Source organism: Meriones unguiculatus, chromosome 16 (assembly GCF_030254825.1).
Source record: "Meriones unguiculatus strain TT.TT164.6M chromosome 16, Bangor_MerUng_6.1, whole genome shotgun sequence".
In the NCBI taxonomy this organism is placed as follows: domain Eukaryota; kingdom Metazoa; phylum Chordata; class Mammalia; order Rodentia; family Muridae; genus Meriones; species Meriones unguiculatus.
This window is the reverse complement of record NC_083363.1, coordinates 21,204,759-21,231,293: the sequence shown is the minus strand read 5'-3', so window position 1 is coordinate 21,231,293 and position 26,535 is coordinate 21,204,759. Positions and strand designations below refer to the sequence as shown.

Genomic DNA, 26,535 nt, shown 5'->3' with positions numbered 1-26,535 from the left:
GTTTGGGTGAAAGGTTCTGTAGATGTCCGTGAAGTCCATTTGATTCATGACCTCTGTCAGAGTTATTCTTTCTTTGTTTAATTTCTGTTTTATCGACCAGTCCTTTGTTGAGAGTGGGGTGTTGAAGTCTTCCACTATTAATGTGTGGGGATCTATATGTGGTTTAAGTTTTATCAATGTTTCTTTTACAAATGTGTGTGCCCTTGAATTTAGGGCATAGATGTTCAGGATTGGTGGATTTTTCCCTTGATGAGTATGAAGTGTCCTTCTCTATTTCTTTTAATTAATTTTGGTTGAAAATCTATTTCATTAGATATTAGAATGGCTACTCCTGCTTGCTTCTGGGGTCCATTTGCTTTGAAAACCATCTTCCACCCCTTTACTCTCAGGTAATGTCTATCATTGTGATTTAGGTATGTTTCTTGTATGCAACCGATTGTTGGTTCTTGTTTATGCATCCATTCTGTTAGTTTGTGTCTTTTTATTGAAAAATTAAGTCCATTGATGTTGAGGGAGATTAATGACCAGTCGCTGTTAGATCCTTTGATATTGATGTTGGCTATGGTAGTGTGTTTGTGTGTTTGGCGACTTTTTGTTTTGCTGTAGTGAGGTTATTTATTTCCTGTGTTTTCTTGAAAATAGTTAGTTTTCTTGGGTTGTATTTTTCCTTCTAGTATCTTCTGTAGTGCTGGATTTGTGCGTAGGTATTGTTGAAATTTTGTTTTTGTCGTTGAATATCTTGTTTTCTCCGTCTATGAGAACTAAGAGTTTTGCTGGGTATAGTAGCCTAGGCCGACATCTGTGTTCTCTTAGGGTCTGCATGATATCCGTCCAGGTTCTTCTGGCTTTCATAGTCTCTGCTGAAAAGCCAGGTGTGATTCTAATGGGTTTGCCATTATTTGTTACTTGGCCTTTTTCTCTTGCAGCTTTTAGTATTTTTTTCTTTGTTCTGTGTACTTACAGTTTTGATTATTATGTGGTGGGAGGATTTTATTTTCTGGTCTAATTTATTATGTGTTCTGTAGGCCTCTTGTATTCTTATAGGCCTCCCCTTTAAGTTGGGGGAATTTTCTTCAATGATTTTTGTTGAAAATATTTTCTGGGCCTTGGAGGAAGGAATCTTCTTTTTCCTTTATTCCTAGTATTCTTAGGTTTTGTCTTTTTATGTTGTCTTAGTTTTCTTGGATGGTTTGTGTCAGGAAATTTTTAGAGTTATTATTTTTTTTTGATGGATACATCAATTTCTTCCATTGTATCTTCCACACCTGAGATTCTTTCTTCCATCTCTTGTAGTCTGTTGGTTATGCTTACCTCTGTAGTTCCTGTTTTCTTTCCTGGGTTCTCCCTCTCCATGACTTCCTCCATTTGTGTTTTCTTTAATTCTTCCAATTCTATCTTTAGATCTTGAACCGTTTTGTTGATTTCCTTCACCTGTCTGACTGTATTTTCCTGTTTTTCCTTCAATTCCTTCAGCTGTTTGTATGAACATTCCTCTGTTTCTTTTATTTCTTTCAGTGATTTAATCATTTCCTCTCTGAATGCTACAAACTGTTTGGCTGCATCTTCCTGTATTTCTTTACGGATGACCACAATCTGTTTTATTATTCCTTCCCCTAATTCTTTATGCATTTTATTTGCTTCCTCCATTAACCTCTTCATAAGCATAGATGTAAGGTCATCTTCTTGAATTTCACTTATGTTAGGGTGTCCAGTGCTACTTGCCCCAGGATACTTGGGTTCTGGGGATGCCATATTGCTTTGCCTTTTGTTGGTTGTGCTTTTTTGCTGGCCTCTACCCATCTCTCTGTCTCAGGTGTTGTCTGTTAATTTCTGGTGCCTTCTGGGTCCTGGGGTGGGGAGAATCCACTTGGCGGGGTTCTGATGTTCTTCTCTGCTTTTTGGGTATGATCAACTGAATGCCGGTGATTCTCAGGAATTGTCACAGTTCACTTCGTGTGTATGGACCTGTCTGGTAACTGTGGTGTTCAGGAAGGCTCTCCTCTCATCAGGAAAGGTCCTGGTGATGGCTGCCCTGCTGCTGGGTTTCTTGCTCTGAATTTAGTGAGCAACAGCTGTTGCTCTTAAGGTGTAATTGTTGGGTGCAGCCCTCTTGAAGAACCAGGGATTTCCACAGTTTTGTCAGTTTAGCTAGGGATAACTGGTTGATCCTTGGAGCAGTATCTGAGGACTGCTGTAATGGCTCTCTGGCTTTTGTAGGTCTGAAGATGCAGCTGTGTGCCCCAGTGCCCTAGCGGTACTCAATAATGGCAGGTGAGCACAGCACTCATGCCTACAGTAGAAGGCTAGAGTCTAGAGTCTGCGTTAATCCAGAAAATTTTTTTGCTGGGTGTCCTGAGCGTTGGACCTGATAGTCCCCCCCCACTGTGGGGTTTCCTACTGACAGGGACACCCAGTCTTTGCGTTGGGGACAGCCTTTCTGTCTGTGATGGTGAGTAGAACCCGCAGGCACAGACTTCCGTGCCTCCGCCTTTTTGCCTTTCTGGGGATTGGGTGCCTGGGCATCTGCCAAAGCTGGGTAACTTTTCTCAAGGCCTTTTCGGGGTGGTGGTATCGGCTGAGTGCTCTGAGACCAGCCGTTCCCTTCCCTGTGGGTTTGCACCCGACAGTGAAACTCAATCTCTGGTCCCCTGGGGCCAACAGTTCTATCTGGGGCAGCAAATCAGGTGTGCAGGCAGGGCTCTGTGCTGGCACCTAGGTCCCCGGCTCTGGCTCTGGGCTGGCTCCTCGGTGCCCGCGGAACACTGAGTCTTTTCTAGGGAATGTCTGGGTGACCTAAGGTCGGTCCCAATCATTTCCTGCACCATGGGGTTATCTCTTGACTGGAAATCTCAGTCTCTGATGTTGTGTCTGGGACAGTGATCAGAGCACGCTGGAGTGTGGCTATGGGCTGGTGACCAAGCACCTGGTGGAACAGGGATCTCTTCTGAGGTTTAGCTGGGTGAGTTAAAGCTGATTGAATCCCCCACCCATGGGGTATCCTCTCACCTGGGAAACACAATCACTTGGATTTAGGGCCCTGAGTTCTGACTGCTGGTCACTGTGCTGAACCTGCTGTGCTGCTGGTCAGAATAAGAGTCATCCCGGCGCTGCCATCTTGTCGAAAATACCCAAGAAAGTACTTTTTATCTTCAATTTTAATTAAATTAATAAAGTCAACATAGTTGTGGTATTTCCTAACTTTAAATGTTCTAATGTCCCCTTTTCTAGCTTAATATATATAAAGATATATATCTTTAGGATGATTATTTTTTCAGCAAGTTATTTACCCAGCTAGGCTTTAATTAATTTAGGCATTAAACAGTATAAATTCTGAAAGTATATTTTTCTATTCCTCAAAATGATGGAGCTTCACCATGATCTTCCCTTAATAAGAACGTAGAACTTGGTAAACTGGACATGGGTGAAAATGATGGTTATTGAAAGGACAGTATCTAAATCTAATTCTGCTCACAAGCCTGCTCTTTACCTACTGGGCTAGAAAATGTCATTGATCTAAGAATTATGAGGATGAGTCAGTTTGACTATTTCTTTTACTGTAGGTCTAAGGGAAGAAAATAATGTCAATAAGCAATGTAAAATGGTACCAGCCTTTCACAGGCATGGCTTATGAGATATTGTCTATACATAGAATTCAGTCATCTGTTCACTTAAGCCTGTTAATATCCTCATGTTAATTATTAGGAATATATTGTATTTTATGAGAATCTAGATATAATAATTTTTGTTAGAAAGTGTGCTGGGTGGTTTTTGTCAATTTGACAATATGTAGGCAAAAAGAATCTCAATGGAGAAACTGCCTCTAATGTACTAGCCAGTAGGCAAACCTTTGGGGCACTTTCTTGATCATTGATTAATGTAGGAGGGTCCATCCCTGGGCAGGTCATCCTGGAAGCTATAAGAAAACATATTGCAAATTTCATGATTTCCTTGTTTTTAATTGCTGAGTAGTATTCCATTGTGTAAAAGTACCACAGTTTCTGTATCCGTTCCTCAACTGAGGGACATCTGGGTTGTTTCCAGGTTCTGGCTATTATGAATAAAGCTGCTACAAACATGGTTGAACAAATGTCCTTGTGTACTTGAGCATCTTTTGGATATATGCCTGGGAGTGGTATAGCTGGATCTTGAGGAAGCACTATTCCTAATTGTCTGAGAAAGCGCCAGATTGATGATAAACCAGGGTCTGATGAAAGGAGAGGAGATCCTCTCCTACCAGTGGACTTTGGAAAGGGGCAGAGAGGAAGTAAGAGAGGGAGGGTGAGATTGGGAGGGAATGAGAGAGCAGGATACAGCTGGGATACAAAGTTAATAAACTGTAACTAATATTAAAAACATTAAAAAAAACAAACAAACATGTTACAAAAGCCATGGGTATCAAGACAGTAAGCATTGTTCCTCTGTGGCCTCTGCTTCAGTTCCAGCCTCCAGGTTCCTTCCATGAGTTTCTGCCTTGACTTCAGTCTGTAATGAAGTGTGACCTGAAAGACATAAGATGAAATAATCCCATTCCTTCCCAAGTTGCGTTTGTTTGTGTTGTGTCATTTCATTAATAGAAAAGTAACTAATGTAGTAAGTAACATAATTTTATAATTTTTAAAAAATGCTTTGCTTTGTATGTGGTTTCAAAACAGTAAGTTGGGATAGGACTTGTTTTCTTGTGTTTCTTAAGAGGGATATCAGGACTTGAAGAGGTTAAGAGGTTTTTGTTGTGTCATAGACTATCCTGGCCTGAAATTTTCCATTGATCATGTTGGAATTATTCTTTTGGCCCAAAACATTAAAAAGTGGGTTGTGGACGGAATGTTTGGGTGGGTATCAGTGCTAGCTTCTCCACTTATTACTCGACTCACCTCCCTGTAGTTCAGTTTTCCTGTGATGGTTTTGTTAAGGCTGAACATAATGACTTCTGGACTGAGGCAAGGTCTCTTTCCCGAATGAAGCTGTGATTCCAGTGAATTGTCTTGCCTGCTGTGCTTTCCTGAGCTGCACTGCTGAGGATTCACGGCACAGCATTTGGGAACGTGTGTAGATGACGCTGATATAATTCTTGAAATTGGTCTCATGTTATTTCCTAAACCCACAGATGTTATCTTAGGATAATAAAATTTTTATCTCATGGGGAGAAAACTCCTTTTTTAAAAATAACAATTTACATTTAAATGAAATACAATTATTCGTGTCATTCACTATTTACTTAAGAGTACATTAGGAGAGAATTTCAATCAGCCAAAGAGGCTTTAAAGGATTTTCCTTGTATGAGACTCCTTTGGAAAGCTTAGGAATTCTTTTTCTTATCCTTGCTGTATTGATATAGATTAATTTATGTTAAGATTTATAACACCAGGGATTTGCACTGCTAGAATTATTTAAGGTTAAGATTTAATCAGCATACATTGCTGATCATTAAATTTCACTGCGTGGCCAGACATACCTTAGTCAAACCACTTAGATAATAAGAGAGAATCCAGAGCCATAGCATTAGAGAGCCTTCATTGTGGGTCACGGGAAAAAAAATATTAAGACATTTGCTGGGATGGTTTATTATTGATTGCTATTTTTGTATTTGTAATAGAAAAATGTGATTCCTAGCAAACTTTCATAGTATCAATGCAAATGTGGTTACACTTTGCTTAGTCATATGAGCATCCATATGACTTACACATATCCATAAAATCTATCTATCCAATTAATAAATATTTATTGAATACACACTCCATCAGTTCCTATGACTCAGACACTGGCAATACAAAGATTAAAAAGGCATCTCAGAGAAAATTGGGACTAAAACCAATTGCAATTCAAAAAAAAAAAGAACAACAACAACAACAACAACAAAACAAAACAAAACACTGTAAATTCATGCTGGAATTGCAACCATAAGGACTTACTTTAAGAAGAGCATATCAATCTACAGTTTGATTTTACTTTTTTTTTTTTTTAATTTTCACCCTTGATATTTATCTCAGTTATTGTGGAGAAACCACCAAACTAAGTGCGTTAACAGCAAAGATCTCTTTAGCCAACTCTTGAAGTTCATGCCAGCAGAAGACTGGAGAAGGGGAGGCAGGTTGTTGTTGTGTTTGTAGATTTCCTAGTTGTGGGGTCTTCTCATTTTCCCCAGTGGCTGATTTCCACTCCTGTAGTGAACAAGCACCCTTGGACTGATGTGAAGGATTATCCTTACTATATAATAAATGAAGATTCACTTAGTTTAAAATCCACTACTAAAGGCTACATTAGCTTATTGTGATGAAATTGCGTGTGTGTGTGCACACACGGGTGTGTATATAAAGGTAGACATTTAGAAAGCAATTTATTTGTGTAAAGCTGACACGCTGGAGAGGAGCTTGTACAATGAGAAATGCATAGATGTAAAATTCACTGAGAATTCATTCCAAAATAAGTAAAATGTACCTAAATCTGAAATATCCATGGGAAAGGATATTATTAATATATTTACTTATAAGAAAGGAAAAACAAAAACATCATTTAAGCTTTTATCTCTGGAATTGGAAAGATCTCCAAATGTAACTTAGAATACAATAAAAACATTAAGGAGGAGATGCTTTAGACGAAATAAGCCATTTCATGAAATAAAATATCACAGGCTCATGGAGACTGAAGCAGTAAGCATGGAGTCTGCATGCGTCCTCCATATATGTTACAGCTGTTTTTTTTAATTTAATTTAATTTTTTATTATTAGTTACATTTTATTAACTCTGTATGCCAGCTGTATCCCGCTTCCTTATTCCCTTCCAATCCTACCCTCCTTTCCTCATCTTCTCCCTGCCCCTTTCCAAGTCCACTGATTGGGGAGGACCGCCTCCCTTTTCATCTGGCCCTGTTTTATCAGGTATCTTCAAGACTGGCTGCAAAGTCCTCCTTTGTGGCCTAGCAGGGCTGCTCCTCCCTTGAGGGGTGGAGAGGTCAAAGAGCCTGCCATTGAGTTCCTGTCAGAGATAGTCCCTGTTCCCCTTACTATGGGAAACCAATTGGTTATTGAGCTACTACAAGCTTCATCCGAGCAAAAGTTCTAGGTTATATCCATACATGGTCCTTTGTTGGAGAAACAGTTTCAGAAAAAAACCCTGTGCCCAGATATATTTGGTCCTTGTGGGGCTCTATCCTTTCCATGTCATACTAACTCCCCTTCTGCCGAAGGTTTGGTTATGAGTCTTAGTATCTGTTTTGAAACACTGCTAGGTAGAGTCTTTCAGATGCCTTCTGCGGTAGACTCCTGCCATACATCCAATGCACATCCCATTTGTCTTTCTAAGTGAGGATTGATCATCTTACCCCATGTCCACTTTCTTGTTTATCTTCTTTAGGTGTATAGATTTCATTATGTTTATCATATCTTGTAGGTCTATATAAGCGAGTATATACCATGTTTGTCTTTCTCCTTCTGGGATACTTCATTCAGAGTGATCTTCTCTAGATCCCACCATTTGCCTGCAAATTTCATGATTTCCTCATTTTTGATTGCTGAGTAGTATTCCATTGTGTAAAAATACCACAATTTCTGTTTCCATTCCTCTGATGATGGACATCTGGGTTGTTTCCAGGTTCTGGCTATTACAAATAAAGCTGCTACAAACATGCTTGAGCAAATGTCCTTGTTGTGTACTTGAGCAAATTTTGGGTATATACCTAGCAGTGGTATATCTGGGTCTTGAGGAAGCACTATTCCTAATCGTCTGAGAAAGGGCCAGATTGATTTCCAGAGTGGTTGTACCAGTTTACATTCCCACCAGCAATGGAGGAGGGTTCCCCTTTCTCCGCAACCTCTCCAGCATGTGTTGTCACTTGAGTTTTTCATCTTGGCCATTCTCATGGGTGTAAGGTGAAATCTCAGGTTTGTTTTGATTTGCATTTCCCTGATGGCTAATGAGGTTGAGCATTTCTTTAAGTGTTTCTCTGCCATTCGATATTCCTCTACAGAGAATTCTGTTTAGCTCTGTTCCCCATATTTTAATTGGATTACTTGGTTTGTTGTTTTTCAGCTTCTTTAGTTTTTTATATATACTGGATATTAGCCCTGTGTCAGATAAAGGGTTGGTGAAGATTCTTTCACAGATCATCTGGAGGTATCTCCATCCCCAATCTCAAGCTGTACTACAGAACAATAGTAATAAAAACTGCATGGTATTGGCATAGAAACAGAAAGGAGGATCAATGGAACCAAATAGAAGACCCAGAAATAAACCCACACTCCTATGAACACTTGATTTTTGACAAAAAGGCCAAAACCATTCATTGGAAAAAAGACAGCGTCTTCAACAAATGGTGCTGGTTCAAATGGATGTCTACATGCAGAAAAATGAAAATAGATCCATATTTATCACCCTGCACAAAACTAAAGTCCAAGTGGATCAAGGACCTCAACATAAAGCCAGATACTCTAAATTGGTGAGAAGAAAAAGTGGGGAAGAGCCTAGAACTCATTGGCACAGGAGACAACTTCCTGAACAGAACACCAACAGCACAGGCTCTAAGAGCAACAATCAATAAATGGGACCTCAGGAAACTGAAAAGCTTCTGTAAAGCAAAGGACACCCTCATCAAAACAAAATGATTGTATATAGATATTACGGCTGTTATCTTTGTGTTTTTGTGGGACCCCTAATGGTTGGAACGAATGTGCCTCTGACTCTTTTGCTTGCTCTTAGATCTCTTCCTCCTATTCGGCTACCTTGTCCAGCTCCAGTATGAGGGCTTTTGCTTTAAATTGTTGTATCCTCCTTTACCCTTTTTAGCTGTTGTCTTCTGGAATATCGTCTCTTTTTGAAGGGATATAGAGGGGGAGTGAATCTGGGTGAAGGGGAAAAGGAACCTGTCAGGATGTACTATATGAGAGAAGAGATTTTTCTGTTAAAAATTAATATGTATTATCCTTAAAACATCAAGTAAAATATACAACTCAGGTAGGTGGAACATTTCTAAGAACTGAACCTGTAGCAGTCTTTAGCTGCTAGTCCTGGCATATACCATCAGGCACCAACAGGGTGTCTGAGGTAGATTTATATGAGATGAAATAAAGAATATTAATGTTATTTTATTAGAAATTCACTGGAATTTGGGTCTCAAGAGAAAACCCCATTAAATGATAAAAATCAATTCAACAATATAGCCCTAAAAATAGTTTATTCATTTAATGTGATATTAGTGAAACTATTAGTAACTATCCTCAGGTTTTTTTGTTGTTGTTGTTTTATTTTGCTTTTGAATTTTTGAGACATTTCTCTCTGTAGTGCAAGGATGGCTTTGAACTAAAATCATTCTACCTCAGCATCCCAGGTACTAGAACTAAGTATTCTGATCAATGTCATTTGGGGAAGTTTGTGAGTTACTTTAGAAACAAAAGTGATGCTAAATCACTGAAGAAAATGAAGGCATTACATTCATAAGAACTGTGCAGAATACAGGCACGTAATGCTAGCCTCTAAAGAGCAACTGCAGAATGTTAGAGCTGAATAGTGCAAAAAGGCAGGACTTCCCAAATAGAAGTCTGTAGAAATTCTATTTGAAGAACTAAGATCGATGCCCAGCTAAGTGCTGTGAAGAGCTGCAACCAGAGGGTCAATTCTATGCTGCATTTCTGAGTTCATTTCTTCTCGAATCCATATCACATTTCCATGGTACTTGTGGATTTAAAATTTTACCTTTGAACTACTTGAGTACATCATTCATTTTAAACTTGACTATTAAAATACTTTAACAGTCTCTTTGGTTCAACAACAAATTTTAAAAAGTGCAACAAATCGAAACAATCAACTGGTTTTATTCCTTGGTGGTATTGCTTCATGGGAGGAGGGCCGAGATGAGTGGTAGCAACTGAAAGGACTGAGCTGTGGAGATTTCACAGCATAGACATCATTACTATTTGGTATTCTTATTTACTCATTCCTTCCTATGCCTCTTTACTTAATATTTTAAAACCTGTAACTTGATAAATCATGAAATATCTTGAAAAATCAATGTGCTTTATCCATCTTTTTATATTTAAAATTCTTATTGATAAGCTAGTTTGAGGAAATGTAGATCTCTATGGCTTAATGTTCTTCAATAGATTTCCTAAACAGATTGATAATGTCCCCTTTTAAAGTTTTGTACAATAGTCTCCCACGAATAAATACACGAGCTAATAGTAAACAAATTTAACATTGGACCCTGATTTTATTTCTATTTCTGTTTTGGCTGTCTTTCACATGAGGCTCACACTTGTTGAGCTGACCCAGCACACCAGAACACTTGCTTCACTATCTGCTCCCTCTTCCTATCTGATGGCTTTTCTCTTCCTAGTTGTTGGAGCTACCCACTCCCAGAGCCATGAGTAACACATCCTTCAAGAACCTTGGTTTGAGGACACCATTCTCCTTCCACAACTTACTATTGTTTAAATGCATATTATAGAGCCCTTTCTTAGGCCACGAAGGAAGACAATGCCACCATTCGTGAGGAGACCTGATAGGCTAGGGTCAGAGGGAATGGGTGAAGGACCTCCCCATCAGTGGACTGGGGGAGGAGCATGGGAGGAGATGAGGGACAGAGGGTGGGATTGGAAGGGGATGAGGGAGGGGGCTGGTATACAAAGTGAATAAACTGTGATAAAATAAATAAATAAAATTTAAAATTAAAAACAAAAAACAAAACAAATGGTCTTTTATTATATGAGACCACTTTTTCACTTTTTATCTCTATCAACCATCTTACCTTGGATTTCATGATTTATTGCTAAAATTACTCTTTTGCTTATGCTCATAATTTTGCCAATTGATGGTTTCTTCTATAATGTTATGCTACCTGAAAGTCGTAGCCAAGGCCAAGGACTGGCTAATGTGATGTGTAGTCCCTAGAGACAAGGAATTAAGGTATAGATAGAATGTGGAAAGGCGGGGGATGTAGGTTGGTCTACTAGTGTTGAAAATGCCTTGAATTCAGGACTGAACATCAAAAGCAAACTTCATTCGGGAGGACATGTGGCCACAGAGCCTCACTTGCTGGCATGGTGGCCTAATGTAATTCACATTTTACTTCATGCTAGGCTGCTAAATTAATCAAGCGAGGCTTGAGCATGTGCCTCTGTGTGTTAGAATTTCCTGAGAGGAGACAGATCAACTGAAGGCAGAAACTGTCCCTGCTAATTGCTTAGAAACCTTTCAGTAGCATCACAGTGAGCTTTTATGATCAGCACGTTCAACTAACACATTCTCTTAAAATATGGATGCATTTACAGGTGTTGTTATTGAATGTTTTGAGAAAAGATTAAACAGGATTAGAAAGCAAGCTGGAGCATGGGAGTGGAAAACGTGGCATAGAAGAGAGAAAAGTTGGAAAGGCGTAGGGTGCCCGGAGCTTCCTAGGCAGATGGAGTCCTGGAGACAGGGGTAGCGGTGTTAAAGCACTCTATAGGGCTTTGTTTAGGAGAGAAGAGTGAAGAGAAGCCCCTACGTTCTGGTTTTGTGTCCAGGTTCTTAGATTTAGACCTTGTGTACTTCATAAGATCATTCAAATAGTATCTCAGAAGGATAATCATCAATCTTCAGTTTCATTTCGCTGTTCCATACCTAGCTATTTCTTTGGTGAATGGGTCTGAAGATGGTGATCTCTAACTCTCACAATTTCACTGCCGTCAGAACTCATCCTTTGCTGTCAGGATTCACCAAACTGCTGTCAATTTAAATTCCACAAACTGAACTGATAATAAAGTTTGCATTATTGCACTCCATCAGTATGGTTCGGTTGTATATATTTTATTGTGGTTTAATTTTCTGTCCTGATTTTCCCACAATAACCGAAGAGGCCAAACCTCTGGGTTCATTCCCAGTCCGTTTTTAATAAACCTTGTGCAAGTGCAGAAACTATGTGGGCAATTTAGATAGAAAAGGATGAAATGAAGCAAGGTGGAAATTTGGAAGCTGTGCTAGCTGAACCAAGAATATGAAGTAAAGTTAAGGTGAGATATATTCTCCAGCTGAAAATTTTCTGTTTGATATATTATTACTCTGCATTTCTCATTTGAAGATACAATCATTAGTCATTCTTCTATGAGCCATCAATTTGACACACAAAGTAGGTCCAGAATACTCAAAAAATATCAATAGAAGTAGATTTAGTAGAATATTAGTGATCTTGGAAATTTCATAATTTTATTTTATAATAATGCACCCTTAAATCTAATGTTTAAATGTGTATTATATTATGTTGCATTGTATTATATGTTCTGAAGACATGGCTTAGAGATTAAAAAAACCTCTTAAGATTCTTCTAGGGGATTTCAGTTTGCTTCCAAGCACCAACCTTGAGTATTTTACAACTGCATCTAACTACAGATCTAAAGGATATTAGATCCTCTTCTGCCCTTAACAGGCTTGTGCACATATGGTATAAATTCATACAGAGACATAGGAATTATTATTATATATGCATATGTACTGTCATTCAATGTAGCACTGAGGAGTTGGTCAACAAAGTGTAGTTTGTGAGGTTTAGTCTGTTCATACCTATAAGGATCACTGAGAAGAACTCCCCGGTTAAAATTTTCTCTCCACTCCAACCTGGGGGTTAATACATCCATTTTCAGCTAGAATACCACACACGATTCTCTTAAAATGCTTAACGTACTCATTAGCTATAGGAGTATCAGTCATTGACACTTTACATTGCATTTCCTTAATCCAAATGATGAAATGGCTTTGCCATTTCAAACTGCAAGAGTATTGTTGAAGGAATAAATGGGAAGAGGAAGAAATGTTTATAAATGGCAAAGATTTATTTTGTATGTGACAGACCCAGGGAAGGAAACTTTTGGTAGCTTGAGTGCAAATGAAATTTGGAGGATGGAAGAAGGCTATTTAGAAAATTATATAAATATGGAGAGGTGAGGATGAAAATAGCTGTCTAGGTAGCACCTGGGTTTGACTAGAAATAAGAACTTCTTAATGACCAGCCATCATTTGACGACTAGAATGTGACATGTGTCTGATCAAGGAGCATACAGGATTGAGCAAACTCTAAGTTTACATTTGGAAGGGAAAGAAGATAGCATTCAAAAAAAAAAGTAATGCATTAAATAAAGATTTTAAAAGCAATTTGAAACTGTTAGAGTAAATGTCAGAAAGACCAATGAATGGAAGCATGTAAATACTCAAGAATTGGCTTCAAATAAACATGAGTTGGTATTAAGGTGTAGCTAACTAAAGACGTGAAGGGAAAAAAAGGAATGCTTACTGTTCAGAGTAATGTGTAAACCAGCAGTGTCCAAAACCATCCTTTGATTGTTGTTATAATCACAAGGAAAGGTAGCAGATGATATTCCGTGGAGGCTGGCTACCCACTTGACAAGTGCACAGGCTCCTATAAAGCGGAGTGGTGGAGTCGCCGTAAATGCCACTGAAATATGATGTTTAAATGCGTTTTGGGTAAAGTCGGGAGTACATAATAAAAATGATGAATTGACTCAGATCTTCCCTTCCCTGCTTTTGTTCTTTTAAGTATAGTTGTTTCAATCCTCAGGATACGTAGAATGCATGTCCCTAAAATAAAGCTTTCTGTTAAAGTAATTGAGTGTTTCCCACTATTACATAAATCTATTCCCTGGTGTTTGATATTCTTAGAAAGTCAGATGGCAGACATTTATTACTATCAGAGGGGCCTTTTAAAGAGGAAATTCACCATTGTTTAACAAGACAAAGCCAATTTAATGAATTCTGGATCTGTAATGTTCTTAGAATGAAACATTTGCTAAGAAACCAATTTGAAATTTAAGAAAGCAAGACTTTAAAACAATTGTCTGTGATTATTTTCTGAGTAGCCATGAAAAATGTATCTGTATTGTAATTCATAGTGACATACTTTTAATACTGTGGCAGTCCCCGGAATGCTTAGAGCAAACCTGAGTCAGACTCCCTAGACTCAGCTCTTTCACTTACTGAACCGCAGAATTTGGACTTAGAATAAGTTTATTGCCTGACTGTTTCCTTGATAAGAAGAAGAATAATAATAGTGATTGTTTTTTTGAGTTTTCTATAAGACTGAAGGAGATACCAAACTGCATAATGCCTCATACATACATGTTATCAAGATTAGCTTACAATAAAATACGTAAGAGCCTTTCACCATAAAATTTCATGTCTAAAACTAAAGAAATAATAATACTCAAATTTCACATAAAATTTGAAAAATTTCCCATAAGGTTGAAAGTTCTGGCAGCTGAATAGCTTTTGAAGTAACTTGAAATGTACTCAATGTACATAAAATCCCACAATATTTTCTACTCTATTTGCAATCCTTGTGATGATGAACCAGGGAGCTTCAGAACAAAGTGAAGGCAAACAGCCTCCACTGCACCATTACAGACTGGGAAACGATTCCTGCCTTTCTCAATGCTGTTTCTCCAGCTGTGGGACTTGGCCTCCTGGGGGAATCAGGATGCAGTTAGAGGGAGGGGGCTACAGCTGGGATACAAAGTGCATAAATGGTAATAAACAAAAAATTACATTTTAAAAAAAGAAAAACTTCCTCAGATTATCTTCATGTGTTCTCAGGTGTTTTGGTTGAAACTCTAAATTTGAATAACATGAAAATCTAACTGAATAACTGAATATATATTTGAATAACTGAAAATATATCTCACCTTAGACACTTGTACACATTCAGTTAGCAGTGTCATTAGGGAGGGATTGGGAGGGAATGAGGGAGAGGCTACAGCTGGGATACAAAGTGAATAAAATGTAAGTAATGTAAAAAAATAAAAATTTAATTAAAAAATAGTTCACAAAAAAGGAGAGAAAAAAGATGTAACTAATTTTCACTGCATACAACATATTTATTGAAAGTCTGGTATCAGACATCAGGGATCACAAAGCAGTTTCCTTCACTTAACAGAATAGATCCATGTAATAGCAAGACTAAGGAAAAAAAAAAAGGAATTTCACATTTTGGCCTTTGATAAGAAATGACATTTTGATAATTTCAGGTGTAAAGTTGGGCATCAATATTAAGGATTCTCACATCATTTTATGTTTTGCAACAACCCCATTTTTCCACTTTTCACATATGGAGTATGGGAAAAGTTAGAATGACTGTGGAGTCAGGCACTGGAATTTACCATTGACTGTTGTAGCATTCTGCTTACATCTGGTTTATAGAATCCCCCACCTCCAAATAAAATGCCTCTGCTGTCAGTGATTAGTTTCTTTCTAAGTGTATTGGTAATTGACTTAGCTGGAAGACACGAGCCACCCAGACACAGGGAAACAAATCAGGGCCCACAGATCCGTAGCACCGAGGTCAGACAGCTTTAACTGGTGTTTGAGTAGTGTAACTAATAAAAAAAAGAAAAACACGGGCGGGGGTGTTTGCTAACATTCTCCATTACATGTAGAAAGCCAGGATAATTATTGTCATATAAATTGCTATTTTATTTCTAACGTGAAGCAACAGGGTAGACTACTAACCCTAAACACAGTCAATATAATAAAGACCACACAGGCCACTGAAAATTGCTCTTTGGAGTTCAACAAACATGACTGGGGAAGGAAACAAAATGGAAAAGGCAACAAAATGAAAATTAAAGGAGAATGAGCAGACCAGATGTTGTGAATCTGTTTTTCATGCAGAGACGCTTCAATGGGAGGAATGGCCTTCCAGGCAAGGTTGCTGGGATAATAACACTGACTTTGTTCAAGTTGGTTTGATTAGACAGTCTAACAGTGGCGTTCTGCAGCTAAGAGAACAAGCTGCCTAAGCTAGCTGCGTTGTTTGCATTTTAAAAGAAAAAAAAATAAGATATTGAATAAAGAACAAATTTTTAGCACTTTTTGTTTGAACACATATACACACACAAGCCCACGTGTTTTGTTTTACCATTTTACTAACATTTTTTAATTGCTTATCCTTTATTCTAACAACAGATTTTGTTTGCTTGCTTGCTAGTTTGCTTGCTTGTTTCTTTGTTTTAATGAGTGAGTGTGTGTGTGTCGGGGGGGGGGGGTATGGGCACATGAGCATACTCACAGGGACCAGAGAAGGGAGCAGATGCCCTGGAGCTGAAACTGTAGACAGCTATGACCATCCTAGTGGAGTGCTAGGAACCAAACTTGGTCCTCTGCGGAAGCAGCACGTGGCGCTCTCTGCTGAGCCGCTTCTCCCGTCCTCTTAGCAAAGTCTGCTCTCATGCTGCCTTTCTTCCTGGTTTGATTACGTGGCTACAGTAGAGGACTTCCACTATACTCCAAGGCTGTCACTCTGGTTATGGGGACGTTTGTAGAACGGGCTGATGTGTCCCTCAAAGCTTGTGTCCTAACCAACCTGACTCCGAATGGCAGTGTCACGACCAGCTAATTCTGGTCGGTAATCAGGGAAGCCTTGTAGGTGGATGCCAGTCACATCAACAGTCGCTTTCCCAGTTTCTGAGACATAAGAAAAAAAGGTGTTCTTAAGCATAGGCATAAGAAACAATAAAATTAAATTAAGTTTCTAGAACTAAAATGGGAAATATTCCACATTTTATGCTTCTTTTTTTTCTTAGATTTCTATAATTTGAACCATGACTTATGTTTTGTGAGTTTTGAAAAAAAAATAATAAAAATACTTAAAACCAGTGAAGAAAGAGATGACATGAAAACTATGAATAAACTACCTATAAAGTGACATTTGTAAATGTGTTTAAAAGAATAGAAACGTGACTTTTCTCAATGCTGGGGACTGAACCCAGGGCCTTGGCCATGTGCACCTAACATTCTATTACTGAGCTATACTCCCAGTTCCAGGCAGATACGGCTTTTAATAAAGGGTTTAGTTTTTACACACATGCCCCTCTATAAGAGATCCAGTTCCTTACTCTCAATAGACAGATGTTTTTATGAAATTGTATGTAATTGTGTAATACATTGAGGATGAGAGTGTAGAGAGGCCATCCAGGGTGGCATATATCTGTAATGACAGCAAGAGGCTGAGCATAAGATAGAGGCTAGCTGGCCTGGGACACAAACTGTGGGTCTGTCTCAGAACTTCGAAAGAATAATAACAATGATAATAATAATAAACAAATATTTGTTGCATCTAAACAATAGTCTTTTAATAGGTATACTTTCAGTTGAAATTATTTAATATTTTTAAATTAAAGTTAGTTACTTGGTAGGTTTTAAATTTTTTATATTATTCTGTGAATTGGAACTATCAGATATATTCACCAGCGATTTCTCAGTCTGCTTATATCGAGACACACCTAGGTGACCTGTGTAACAACCTTATGAATGAATTTCTGGGGTGGACAAATCAAGATCAAGAACCCCCCGGGAATGTGAGTGGTGCCATCTCAAGTTTGGGGACCCAGATAGACTAAAACACACACACATGTACACACAAAATATACAAAAGAGAATGCCTTTAATACTTGTTTAGTTTCATCTTTCTTTCTGGGATAAAACTGAAAAGCAGCATAGGGAACACAGGATATACTCAGCTTTCCCTTCCGAGTCACCGTCCACCATTGGAAGCCAAGGCAGAACCTCAGGCAGGAGCTTTATGGCAAGCCTGCTTGCTGTACAGCGCAGCGTGATCTCAGGCACACTGCAAGTTTTAAAACAGAAAACCAGTTAACAGTATATCAAATATAGAGTATTAGCACTATTCACTCTTCAGAGAAAAAGAAAAATCACTGATGCTGGTAGTGGTTGACCTGGTGAAGTGAAGCCACATGTTGAGCCCACTGGAGGCTATTCAGGAGCTTTATGTCAAAGGAAGTTTTACGGAAGGGCAAACAATGTGCCTCGGACTCTGTTTGTCTGCCTCGTGATAAGCCATGTTGAATTCATTGGAAACACTGCATCTATGCATGTTAAGCAACAGCTCTCGCCCTGAGTTTTATTAGGTAGAATCTGCTCTTTTAGTACATGTTATGATTATATATTATTCAATACAATGCTACCCAGGTGATAAAGAATACTTAGTGATTAACAATAATTTGGGGATGGGAAACTGTGTCTCACAATATATACTATATGTGTGTATGTGTATGCACATTATATATGTATGTCTATGTGTATATGATCTATATCTATAAGCATGTATGTAGGTATATATATCACAATTTTTATTTTAATTTCCTTATAACACTTACAAATAATACATACAAGAAGCTGCCCTTGGAGAGGATTGGTTTGATATCTGAGAGCAAAACAAAGGAGATCCATACATTTCAACAAGAGGATGCTGTACTCAACTGTAGGATAAATTCTGTGCCTAAGGAAGTGAGACTCTCTAAAGTCTATACCCCATACTAATCTTGCCATCTATAAAGGCTAGCCTGTTTTTCTCATGTGCAGAAATGCTGTTTTGGAAGGCACAATAGAATTGACCATTAAATTTACTGTTCCTGGAGAAAATAAAAATAATACTAGGGACTAGGAACGTCAGTTCTCACTAATTTTATCAGCACGTTTTCAGGGCTCTGCCATGTTCTAGGGTTTGTTCTATGCCACAAACTTCTAGGATGCCATTCAAAATCATTGTTATAATCATAATTCCCAAATTTGCATACATACGCACAAAAAGTGTTACTAGAACAACTTCTAGATTGTTCTGTTACTCTGAACAAAAGAATAGCACACAAATGAATATAATTTTCCTATCAAAGTATACAAGAACTGAAGCATTCAATATCCTCATTCAGTCACAAGTACTGAATGGCTTTGATCTGTTTTAATTTATTTTTTATTTTTTTTGAAAAAACACTAGAATACCAGAACACTGCTCACTACTGTCTGTTCCTGCTGGCATTCCTGATGTTCAATCTGGTAAAATCTCCCAGCAACTGTTTGTTTGTTTGTGCACCCAGTGTTTTGTTATTAGATGTTAATAGGTTTTGAGTCTATGGGTGAGAAAGCAATGAGACGATTTAGCGAGACATCACCAGCACAGAATTAGACAGCCTGAGGTCTGTTTGACATTTCTCCCTGTTTATGTTGTCAAGGTAAGAGTAGCGTCACTTGCAGGAGCCCAGCCTCTTGCTTTGAAATCCAAAGAATCGCAGACGTAGGAGTGTTTTTTTTTCAAGTATGATCATTTGTTGCTCTTTTTGCTTTCATTATTATTATTGTTATTATTTACAATTTATTTGCTTTGTATCTCGTTGTAGCCCCTCCCTCATTTCATCCTGGTCCCACCCTATATCCCTCCCTGTTCTTCCCCTATCCCCCTACCGTAGTCCACTGATAAGGAAAGTCCTCCTCTCTACTGTGTGACCCTAACCTATCAGATTCCATCAGGATAGCCTGGATCCTCTTCTTCTGTGGCTGGTTACAACACCTCAAGGAGCAGGCAACCGAGTTCTTGTCAGAGACTGTCTCTTTCTCCCTTACTAGGGATTCCCCATGGAAACCAAGCTGTCTACGGACTATATCTGAGCAGGGGCTGTAGATCCTCTCTACCCGTGGTCTTTGGTGCATCAATCTCTACAGTGCCCTTTTGCCATGGGCACAGCTCCCATGGGCACAGCTCTTTTTTTGTTGTTGTTTTGTTTTGTTTTGTTTTTGGCTTTGTTGGTCATCTTGTGGTGCCCCTGTCTCCTCTGGGTCTCTCTATATCCCCCTTCAAATAAGACTCCCTGCTCTCTGTCCAAAGTTTGGCTGTGAGTCTCTGCATCTGCTTTGATCCCCTCTGGGTAGAGTCTTTTACAGGACATCTGTAGTAGGCTCCCATCCTGTTCCCTCACTTCTAGCGCTTCTGCTGTCTATCCTTTTTTCTCTTATGAATGAGAATTAAGCCTCTTCCTGAGGGTTCTCCTTGTTGTTTAGTTTCTTTAAGTCTGTAGATTTTAGTATGTTTATCCTATATTATATGGGCAATATCCACTTATAAGTGAGTATACACCATGCATGTCTTTCTGCTTCTGGGTTACTTCTCTCAACATGATCTTTTTTAGTTATTTCCATTTGATTGCAAATACATGATTTTCTTATTTTCAATAGCTGAGTAATACTCCACTGTGTAAATGTACCTCAACGTTTGTATCCATTTCTCTGTTGAGTGACATCTGAGTTATTTCCAGATTCCAGATATTACAAATAAAGCTACTATGAACATAGTTGAGCAAATATCCTTGTTGTATGGTTGAGCATCTATTGGATATATGCCCAGGAGTGGTATAGCACCAGATTGATTTCCAAAGTGGTTGTACAAGGTTACATTCCCACCAGCAATGGAGGAGGGTTCCTCTTTCTCCACATTCTTTCCAGCATGTGTTTTCACTTGAGATTTTGATCTCAGCCATTTTGATGGGTATAAGGTGAAATGTCAGGGTCATTTTGATTTGCATTTCCTTGATGACTAAGGATGTTGAGCATATATTTAAGTGTTTCTCCACCATTTGATATTCCTCTCTTGAGAATTCTCTGCTTATCTTTGTACTCATTTTTAAATTGGATTATTTAGTTTGTATATGTTCAATTTCTTGAGGTCTTTATGTATTCTGGATATTAGCTCTCTGTCAGATTTAGGGTAGGTGAAAATCTTTTTCCAGGCTATAGGCTATTGTTTTGTTTTATTGACTGTATCCTTTGCTTTACAGAAGCTTTTCAGTTTCATGAGGTCCCATTTATTGATTGTAGATCTTAGAGCTGAGCTCTTGGTGTCCTTTCCAGGAAGACACAACTTACCCAAACTTATGAGACACAACAAAAACAGCAACAAGAGGAAAGTTCATAGCACTAAGTGCCTTCGTAAAGAAATTTGAGACATCTCATCCAAGCAACTTAAAGGCACACCTGAAAGCACTAGAAAAAAAAAAAGAAAGAAAGAAATGAGGCAGACACAGCCACGAGTAGTAGATGGCAGGAAATAATCAACTTAGAGCAGAAATCAATAAATTAGAAACTAATTTAACAATTCAAAGAATCAAGAAAACCAAGAGCTGGTGTTTTGAAAAATATCAACAATATAGACAAACCCTTAGCCAAACTAACTAAAATGCAGAGAGACACTATACAAATCAATAAAATCAGAAATGATGAGGGGGACTTAGCAACAGACACTGAGGAAATCCAAGAATCATTAGGTCCTACTTCAAAAGCCTATATGCAACAAAATTTGAAAATCTGAATGAAATGGTCGATTATCTTGATAAATTCCACTTACCGAATTTGAATCAATATCAGATAAATAAGTTAAATAGTCCTATATCCTCTAAGGAAATAGAAGCAGTTATCAAAAGTCTCCTATCCAAAGAAAGAAGCCCAAGGCCAGATAGGTTTCAGCACAGAATTCTAGCAAACCTTCAAAGAAGAGCTAATTCCAGTTCTCTTCAAACTATTCCAAAAATAGAAAAAGAAGCCACATTACCAACTTATTCTATGAAGCCACAGTCACCTTGATACCTAAACCACACAAAGAAAGAAAATCTCTCTTATGAACATTGACATAAAAATACTCTATAAAACACTTGCAAATGAAATCCAAGAATACATCAAAAATATCATTGCCATGACCAAGAATACTTCATTTCAGGTATGCAAGGGTAGTTCAGTATATAGAAATCCGTCAGTGTAAGCCACCACATAAACAAACTTTAAAACACACGCACACACACACACACATACAAAAAAGAAAAAAAAAAACACTTGATCATCTCCTTAGGTGCCAAAAAAGCTTTTGACAAAATCCAACAGCCATTCATGTTTAAAGTTTTGGACAGATCAGGGATACAAGGCACATACCTAAACATAGTAAAGGCAATATAAATCAAGCCTATAGCCAATATCAAACTAAATGGAGAGAAATTTAGATCAATCCCACTGAAATCAGGGATGAGGCAAAGCTGCCCACTCTCTCTATATCTCTTCAACATAGTACTGTAGGTCCTAGCTAGAGCAATAAGACAACTAAGGGATTGTTTCGATTTGCATTTCCCTGATGACTAAGCACATTGAACATTTCTTTAAGTGTTTCTCTGCCATTCGACATTCCTCTATAGAGAATTCTCTATTTAGCTCTGTACCCGATTTTTTAAATTAGATTACTTGATTTGTTGCTTTTTAACTTCTTGAGTTCTTTATATATTCTGAATAATATCTCTCTGTCAGAGATAGAGTTGGTGAAGATCCTTTCTCAGTCTATATGCTGTCATTTTGTTCTTACACCCATCAAAATGGCTAAGGTCAAAAACTCAAGTGACAATACATGCTGGAGGATGTGGAGAAAGGGGAACTCTTCTCCATTGCTGGTGGGAATGTAAACTTGTACAACCGCTTTGGAAATCAGTCTGGCATTTCTCTAACAATCAGGAATAGTGCTTCCTCAAGATCCAGCTATACCTTTTCCTAGGCATATATCCAAAAGATGCTCAAGTACACAACAAGGACATTTGCTCAACCATGTTCCTGGCAGCTTTATTTGTAATAGCCAGAAACTAGAAATAACCCAGATGTCAGTCAACTGAGGAATAGATACAGAAATTGTAGTACATTTACATAATGGAATACTACATAACAATTAAAAACAAGGAAATCACGAAATTTTCAGGCAAACAGTGGGACCTAGAAAAGATCATCCTGAGTGAGGTATCCCAGAAGCAGAAAGACACATATGATTTAAGCTCACTTATAAGTGGATAGTAGACATATAATATAGGATAATCATACTAAAATCTGTACACCTAAAGAAGCAAAGCAAGAAGGAGGACCCTGGGTAAGATATTCAATCCTCATTCAGAAAGGCAAACAGGATAGACCTTGGAAGATGGAGGAAACAGGGAACAGGACAGACACATACCACAAAGGGCCTCTGAAAGACTCTATCCAGCAGGGTGTCAAAGCAAATGCTGAGACTCATAACCAAACTTTGGGCAGAGTGTAGGGAATTTTATGAAAGAAGGGGAAAATAGAAAGACATGGAGGGGACACAAGTTCCACAAGAAGAGCAGTGGAACCAAGAAATCTGGACCCAGGGATTTTTGCAGAGACCGATACTTCAACCAAGCACCATGTGTGGAGATAACCTAGAACCCCTGCACAGATGTAGCCAAATGGGTTCCATAGTGAGGGAAACAGGGACTGTCTCTGACAAGAACTCAGTGGCTGGCTCTTTGATCACCTCCCCCTGAGGAGAGAGAAGCCTTAAGAGGCCACAGAGGAAGACAATGCAGCCGGTCCTGATGAGACCTCATAGGTTAGGGTCAGATGGAAGGGGAGGAGGACCTCCCCTATCAGTGGTCTTGTAGAGAGGCATGGGAGGAGATGAGGGAGTGAGGGTGAGATTAGGAGGGAAAGAAGGAAGGGTCTACATTTGGGATACAAAGTCAAAAATGGTAATTAATATAAAAAAATAAAAAGAAAAAATACAACTAAAGGAGATAAACAGATAGAATTTAGAAAAGAAAAAGTCAAAGTATCAGTATTCGCAGATTGTCTGTTACCCTTAAAGACTCATTTTTGACTTGACTCACACTTAGAAGTTCTCAGCGGACAGCCTATGTTTGTTGGCAAAGTTGCTACTTCTCTTTGGCTTCTTTCTCTTAGTGTAAAGTTTAGCATATTCTGACACTTTCTCCTTGTTTTCTTAGTAAGTTGTTTCTTCTGTAAGCTCTTTAATCTCTCTGAAGAAGACGATGATGTCGGCCAGTATGTTGTCTGAAAGCCCTTAAACTAAGAAGGAAAGAAATCCAGCACCAAAGCACCCCAAGATTCAGCATGTGTCCTGCGACACAAACTCGGACACACTGCTCCGATGAAACAACGTTCTAAGAAACAGGAGTGTTATCTTCATTGCTGTTTCCTAATCCTGGTGCCTTTTCTGGAATGCAACCATCATGCTTCCTCTACTTTACTGGCACCATACAGATGTCGCATGTTACTGTTAGGAAAATTCTGTCACTGTGAGCTTTGGAGATTTAGAATTAACGCCTAAACAAGTATAAATAATCTGATGCCTAACTGATATTCTGTTAAAGCTCACAGTGTTTACAATTGTGTATTATAATAGCAAAATGACTATTTGCCAAATTTATATGGAATTTCATAAGTAGCTAGAACCTGTAATTTCCTTTACCTACCATGCATTCAGACTATCTGAACAAGATGGCTATAAAGTTAACATATTGCTACATCCCATGAGACACTAACATTTATGATATTTTAGATGCACAAAACTTCATTCAGGTTAAAATTCAGTACTACAGCTTAATTAAGTTTGTAAATATATTTCTTTAAAACCCCATTTTATACATATAAATTGAGATATATGAGGCCTATGTCTCACAATTATTATATAATATATAAAACAAAAGATACATAGGGTGCTGAGTCGCATGCCTGTAATTCCAGCACTCTGGTCATTTCAGGAATATCTTGAGTTCAGGGTCACCCTATGCTGCAGGAACAGTGAAAGAAATAATGTTTGTACCCAAAAGATCTGGGAAAGAATAAATGTCAAAAAGATTGACCCACTTGATACTGCTGAGACAAACACAGGAGCTGGAAGGGTGGGGGGGGATGGGGAGAGGCACCAAACATTTTCTTATAAATCTTAGAAAAGTTGAAGTGTTTTCAAATTCCCACATTGTTACTTTTCCACCTTTTCAGGCCTTGTGTACTATTAGGTATAAGAGTATAGTTGTTGTTTTTTTTCTCAAAATTTTTCTTGCAGTCCTTATGAAGTATTGACAAGCTTTTGGTGAAGTGGTTGTCCCAAACTGCATTTCTTTAAGAGTAAGGGAAATTCCTGTTGCTAGCTACACCTCTTCTCCAGCATTTGTTGTTCTCAGTGTGTGAATTTCAGTTCCTTAAGGGTGTATGTAATGTTTCTTTTGACTACTTGGAGATATAATGTTTTGAGAATATTCACATTTACCTATTTGAGGCTTGCGTATAATGTCTAATGAGGTATCTGGTTAGCTATTTTGAGGTTAGATAATTGAGGGGTTTGTTTGATTATTACAATTCCAAGTTTTAAGAAATATTTGGGAACCCCAAGATACAGCTCAAAGGTTAAGAGCACTGGCTGCTCTTCCAGAAGACCAAAGTCCCATTCCCAGAACCCATAGAATAAGAATAGGCAACTTTAATTCCATTTGCAGGGTATCTTATAACTTCTTGTGTCCTCCATGGTCAACTGTGTGAAAACAGTTAATATACATTTAAACATAAAAGTCCCAAATAAAAAATCATAATAAAACGATTATTTAGGTGCCTTAGATGCTAAGCTTGACTTATATATGTGCTTGGAATAATCCTTTGATCTAGACTTAAAAAAAATTCTTAACCATCTCTTTGGCAGCAGAGAAAAATTCATTTTTTGAAGCCCAACTTATGAATCCATTTATTGATTATTAATTGCATGCAAAAAACACCTAGCAATTAAATGATTATCCAGTTTTTTTTCCTTTCTTGTTTTATGGAAAATAGGACTACTTTATATTTACATCTGTGATTCAACACATAAGTTCACTTTGTCAGTTTCTCCTGGAAAACTTGAAAAATTAGAAAGCATTTAACACAATTATTTATATTTATTAATTATCTGAGAATAATTAATAAAAGTGTCATATGTGTCTAATTTTTAAATGTGATGAAAGAGGTGACAGAATGGATAGTGTTTACCATAAAGCATAAGATGACATTTCATATCTCCAGAACTCCATAAAAGTTGGGCAGGTGAAGTGACCTTCTGCAATCCCAGCAGTTCAGGAACAGAGATGGGCAATCCCTGGAGCAGGCCAGCCAGCTAGAACAACCTGCTTTAACCAGATCCGAGTTCGCCAAGAGACCCTGTACAGAAATAGAGCCAGATGGAAAACATCCATCATCAACCTGGAGCTGCTAAAATATATATCTGTCTGTACATGCCCCTACTCGGGTACCATCCTCCCTACCACATACAAGGAATCTTCAATGGAAAAATGTCACAAACTCATTTCTAAAAGCCAGAAAGATTATGATTTCTTTAACCTGAATGGCAAGAAAGAGCAGAGAGATTGCTCAGTTGGTAGGAGCACCCACTTTTGCAAAGAACGAGAGCTTGGTTCCTAGCGCCCGGTCTGATCATCTTACAATGGACGTAACACATACACACATGCATACACGCACATACATAGACACATACACACGAACACACACATATACACATGTGCACACACATGCAAAAGACAAATACACACGCACACACACATATTCATGCACCCATACACAGATATGCAAACATATACATATACACACAGGCAGGACACACACATACAAAATATACACATACATATCCTTTCACATATTCATAAATAGATAAATGGGCAGAAAAGAGATACCTCAGCAAAAAATTATAACTATTCAAACTACTCAAAAATTATTATAACTATCAAAATTATTCAATTAATCTAATGGTAATTCATACCACAGTTTGACTAGTTTCCTAAAAGTTTCTCTAAAAGTTCTTAGATAATTTATGTGGTTAACATTTGTTTAAGGGGCAATACTTTTTAACCAAATGGGAGGAGAGTTTGTTTCTAAACTCTAGCTTCTAAAATG

General features: G+C 38.1%; 1 protein-coding gene across 2 annotated transcripts in view; it reads left to right on the top strand.

The window, feature by feature from the left end:
• Ctnna3 (catenin alpha 3) overlaps positions 1-26,535 on the top strand; it is a 1,666,920-nt gene that overhangs the window by 1,230,645 nt on the left and 409,740 nt on the right. The window lies entirely within an intron of this gene.